This window comes from Arachis ipaensis, chromosome B6, assembly GCF_059453495.1.
Source record: "Arachis ipaensis isolate K30076 ecotype BB chromosome B6, ASM5945349v1, whole genome shotgun sequence".
NCBI classification, from domain to species: Eukaryota; Viridiplantae; Streptophyta; class Magnoliopsida; order Fabales; family Fabaceae; genus Arachis; species Arachis ipaensis.
The window spans coordinates 109,405,703-109,411,912 of record NC_142441.1 but is presented as its reverse complement, the minus strand read 5'-3'; positions in this window follow the sequence as shown (position 1 = coordinate 109,411,912).

Sequence of the window (6,210 nt, the reverse complement as noted above, 5' to 3'; positions counted from 1 at the left end):
GCCTTCAAGATAATGCTTGATTCTCTGTCCATTAACAATGAACTTCTTATTAGAATCAATGTCTTGAAGCTCCACATAGCCATATGGTGACACACTTGTAATCACATATGGTCCCTGACGATCGGATTTTCTATCGGTAAAGAAATATAAAAATATGATCGCGTTGTAAGTATAGCTTCTAAACCAATAGAAAATCCTTTCGTACAAATATTTTGGTTGTCACAAGTAACAAACCCCTTTAAAATTGATAACCGAAGTATTTAAACCTCGGGTCGTCTTCTCAAGGAACTGCAGGGAGGTATGTTCTTATTAATGGTTATGAGTTTTGTAAATTGGGGGTTTTGAAAGTAAGGGACAAGTAATTTAAATGACAAATAAAATAAATAAATAACTGTAAAAAAAGCTCTTGGCAAGGTATGAAAATTCGAAAGTCCTATCCTAGTTACTCCTATGAGAATGGAAGTTAATCCCACTTAGTTAAACCTTATGAAAGCAAGGAAAAGTCAAGTGAACTAATTAGTTAGGTTCTCAAGTCCTAGCCAACTCCTAAGGAAAGACTAGAGTTAGTGGAATACCAGTCAATTAGCCGACATAACAACCAATCACGGATAGTTGATAACTCAAGAGCTTCCAGTTAATCAATTAAAGCCAATAATGCAAAAAGCTAAATAAGAATCTTAGATCTGAAATACCTCAATTGCATTAAATAAGAGAAAATCAATCTAAACATAAAGAATTCATAAGCCAATCTGGCAACATAAGTAATTAAAGGATAGCATTAAAGTATCTGAAAGTAAAAGAGAAATATAAAGTAAAAGAAATATTGAACCTGATGAAGAGTTGAAATTTTAAATCCTTAAGAGGAATCCTAATCCTAAAACCTAAGAGAGAGGAGAGAACCTCTCTTTATAAAAACTACATCTAAATTATGAGAAGTGAATTATGAAAAGCATGTTGATGAATGGATGCATTCCCCCACTTTATAGCCTCTAATCTGTGTTTTATGGACTAAAAACTGGGTCAAAAAAAGCCTAGAAATCGCTCCCAGTGATTTCTATTACGTTCAGGTCGCGGCAAAGTGACGCGGAGGCGTCGTCCATGCGTTTGCGTGGATTGCATTTTTGCCAGGTCACACGTCCGCGTGATCCATTCGTTCGCATCGCCTGGCGTCAAGGCAGCTATGTCAAATTATATATCTTTACAAAGCCCCAAACGTTATCTTTCCAACACAACTGGAACCATCTCATTTGGACCTCTGTAGCTCAAGTTATGACCGTTTGAGTGCGAAGAGGTCAGGTTGGACAGCTTAGCAATTTCTTCAATTTCTTGTATCCTTTCCACTTTTGCATGCTTCCTTTCCATCCTCTTAGCCATTCCTGCCCTGTAATATCTGAAAACACTTAACACACATATCAAGGCATCTAATGGTAATAAGAGAGGATTAATATTAGCAAATATAAGGCCAAAGAAGCATGTTTTCAATCATAGCACAAAATCAGGAAGGAGAATGTAAAACATGCAAATTATATGAATAAGTGGGTAAAGAGTTGATAAAAACCACTCGATTAAACACAATATAAACCATAAAATAGTGGTTTATCAACCTCCCCACACTTAAACATTAGCATGTCCTCATGCTAGGCTCAAGAGAAACTATAAGAGTGAAGAGGAATGGTAAAATGTATGAAATGCAATCATATCTATATGAATGCAACTAAATGCAAAATGATTCTACCAACTTGGTGAAAAGTAAATAAACCTTTCAAGAACAAACATGAACTGGATTTCACTAATTCAAATCATAAAAATGAAGTACAAATAAACTTGCAGAAGAAAATAGCTCATGAAAGCCAGGAACAAAGAATCGAGCATCGAACCCTCACCGGAAGTGTATACACTCTAATCACTCATGTGTTTAAGGTTTCGATTCTCTCAATTCTCTACTAACCTTGCTTTCTAAGGCTTGCTCTTCATCTAACAATCAACAAAAATTTAATGCACAGATACACATATCAAGAGGTCTTTTAAGGGTTGTAATGGGGTTAGGGTCAAGGTAGGATTGCATTTGGCCAAGTGGACTAAAATCTAAATCCTTAATTAACTTAAAATTTTCCCACCTAACTTAAGACAATCCATTTAATTACAATGCAAAATCTAACTGCCCATTAACTATGTTTTCCACATATTCATGCATCCGATTTTGAGTACAGTACATATGCATTGCTTTCATCATTTACTTTGGGGCATTTTGTCCCCTTTTACTTATTTGCTCTTTTTATTTTCTTTTTCTCACTTCTTTCTCTTTTTTATATATATATATTTTTTCTTTTCTTTTATTTTTCTCAATGCATATGATTAAATTATTGGATGGATGAATGATGAGATGCAGAAGCTGGTGAATTAAAAATTATTAAAATGGTTACGTTGCAAGTATAGTTCTTAACTCACCGAAAATCTGCCTATCAATTTAGAAATATGTCACAGAGAGTTAAATTAAAAATTACTGGGAGTTTTAAGTCCCAGGTCGTCTCCCAACGAGTTGCAGAAAAGTGTGCTATCTTATTAATCAGATGTTCCAAGAAGTTGAGTTAAGTAAATTGGAATTTAAATTGAGGAAATTTAAATAATATGAATAAAAGCCTTGATTGAGAGTTGATTCGTTGGAACTTCTACCATTGATGGAATAATTGTAAGATTAATTTATAATTAGTGGTTGCTTTGTTTGGTTATCCTTTACTAGGTAAGGGAAAGTCAAACAAGTTGGAATGCTAGATCTGTTCACAAGTTGCAACCCACTTAATTCAAAGGGATTGGCGTTGGTGACAGGATAGGAATCCAACAGTTAACCCAATTACAAATTTTCCTTCAATCCTTCCAACTCAAGAGTTCCTTTTAATCAACTCCACATCAAGTGAAGAAACTACTCACTCATTGTAAATAATAAATCCATAACACATGAAAGGGAATTAAAAGAAGACACGATTATTGGAATTGAAATTGAATTACAAAGAAATAATCCTTGCATTAAATAATCATAAAAGTATCTGAATGACAAAATTGAACAAAGCAAAGAACATGGAAGAATAAAGCCATGTTGAGAAAACGAACTAGAATGACGAAGTCTTGATGAGGAAATAACCCTTCTCAATGTTCCAATGCTAAGACCAATTGAAAATTAAAATTCTAAAACCTAGAGAGAAAAAACCTAAGGGAGTAAAACTAGATCTCAAACTGTTAACTGTATAGAATGAATGTTCTCTTTTGTTTCTGCGTATTCTCCGTCTCTAGTCTGCTGTTCCGGGCCGAAAATTGGGTCGAATTAAGGTCCAAAATCGCCCCCAACGAATTCTGCAGATTATGCAGATCGCACATGTCACGCGATCGCGTCATCCATGCGGACGTGTCATTCACGTTTTTTCTTGCCCCGCGTTCGCGTCGTCCACGCTACCACGTCGCCTGAGCTTTTCCAATCCGCGCGGCCGCGTGAGCCATGCGGCCGCGTCACTGCGATTTGCTCTCCTTCGCGCGGTCGCGTGAGCCATGCGACCGTGTCACTTCTCGCTGGTTATCTCCTCAAATTCTTGTGTTCCTTCCATTTTTTCTAGCTTCCTTTCCAATCTCCAACTCATTTATGCCCTGTAAAGTCTGAAACAATCAACACACAGATCACGACATCGAATGGAATAAAGGAGAATTAAAAATAAATAATTAAAGTCTCTAGGAAGCAATTTTCAAACATGTAATAAATTCAGGAAGGAAATCTAAATGCATGCTAATTTAATGAATAAGTGGGTAAGGATCATGATAAAACCACACAATTAAACACAATATAAATCATAAAATAGTGGTTTATTAACCTCCCCACACTTAAAACATTAGCATGTCCTCATGCTTAACTGAAGGAGATAAGGAAATGAGCATGAACATGTAGAAACTCATGAAATGCAATGCAGGCCTATATGTATATAAATAAATGCAACTATATGATTCTTGTCCACTTGATCAAAAGTAAATAAGCTCTTCAAAACATATTCCACTAATTTTATCATTACACAATAAAACAGATAAAAGTGCAAGAAGATAGCTCATGAAAGCAGGGAACATGAAAATTCAAGCAAATTTATCATAAAAATTTTTGAAAAATTAGTGAAATTTTGTTCCAAAGATAGAGTCTTAAAAGAAACTTATTGTCTTTTCAATCCAGTAGAACATGCATGCAACTATCCTAACTTATGCAATTTATTCTATTTTATAAAGGAAAGAAAATCTAATTAACATATCCTAATTATTGGTGCTAGAGAAGAGAAATTACCTCCGGAAGTCAGGTACTGACCGACCTCCCCACACTTAAGGCTTTGCACCGTCCTCGGTGCCATCTGTCAGGAACAGGGGTGGGCTGGTAGCAGTATCTCCACAGTCGGGGCCGTCATGGCTCCCTGTGCTGGTGAAAGAAGTGGAGTCCGGGGTATCCGAGTCCTTGAAGTGTCCCTTGAGTAGCTCCTTGAGGTGTTTGAATCGGCGCTCGTTACGGTGCTCTCTCATCTTAGTTTTCTGTTCTTGCCAATCCAACCGTTCGATTATCTGCTGGAGCAATGCATCAGTTGTAAGTGCTTGTGGTGTTGAAGGAGGATTGTCTTCAACTGGATCAGTAGGAAGATTTGTAGTGGCTGCTGGAAGTCTGAGGTATTTCCCGTTAGGGACATACTGATCATCCCGTGGAAGCACGGCTTTGGTGTCCCTAGCTTTGTAGGAGACTCCGGCTGCTGAGACAAGATCTGAGACCATGGCAGGGAAAGGTAAATTGCTCGCAATTTGTACGTGTCCCATAGCATTCCGGATATGTCTTGAGAGATTCAGAGGTTGGTCTGTAAGGATGCACCATAGTAGAACAGCCATGTCCGCAGTGAAAGAGGACTCGTGGGTGCTCGGGAAGACGTAATGAGACATGATCTGTGCCCATACACGAGCCTCCAAGGTGAGTGCTGAAGCCAAGATTCTCTTAGGGCGGGTACGGTGGTATCCGTAGATCCAATGGCTGCCAGGTAATGCGATGACTCCGAGAACGGAGTCCCAGTTAAATTGGTACCTCTGGCACTTAAGTGCGGCTTCTTGAAAGGTGTCCATTCCTTCTGGAATAGGGGGAAGATTCAGAGCTTGTTGAATGGCCTCTTCTGTGATGGGGAGTTGCTTCTGCCAGACATAAACAGACTGCAGGGTCGGCATGTAGAAGTTGGAGTAGAACTCAACTACCCAAGAAAGATTGACCTGCCTTGGTTGTCTCCGTAGGAAACCCCAATGTCGTCGTTCAATTTGCAGCTCAACAAAGGTAGCAATATTGGGCGGGAGGATAAGAAGGTATTTATTGTTATAGTTCCTTTCTGCCAGGATAGGGAACATCTGCTCACAGTAGCGATTGGGAAATCGTGCAGTGTCCTTTGCTGGAAAGGATTTCTCCTTTTCATCAACCTTTATTATCCTCTTAACTCTTTTTGTTGAGGGCTTGACTGCGGTTGAAGAAGGCTCTGCCACTAATGCTCTTTTAGTTCCTCTTCTTGCTGGTGGTTTGGAAGTTGCTTTCTCCTTTCCTTTCTTGGTGGCCATCCTGAAAGAAGGGAAGAGAAAGTAAATTAAATTCAAAGAGATAGACAGCAAGGAAGGAAATGGAAAAGAGGTTGAAGGGGGCACAGTAAAATGTAAACGACATTAACACATGCTCTCGAGTACATATGAAAAGCCATCAATGAAAAATAGCTAGTGCAGATAAAAACAAGTGAATGCAAGGTGTTTATTGGCATGCTGGCAAAGGGCATGAGTAGCATAGACCAAGCAATACTTCGTAACAAACCATCACGTTTGTATTGACAATTAAATTCAATTAATAAAATAATAAGGGAAAGTTGTGAAAAGCAAGCATTGAAAAGTATAACAACATAGAGAAGTGCATAACGCCATATGAGCATTCTTACAAACACATAGCATGCGTGGTGAATAAGGTATAGAAAATATGAAGATGAACATGCAAGCAATCCCTTAAATAGAATAAATGTCAAACAATTTGCAACAATCCACAAGCATTTAATGAGGGATGATGACTCAAAAGAAAATTTCTAACACCATGTAAAAAGGAAAAGAAAAAGAAGGAAAATATGAATAATGAAAAGAGAAAGAAAAGAGAAGAAAATATATATAAAATAATAAGAATGATAGAAA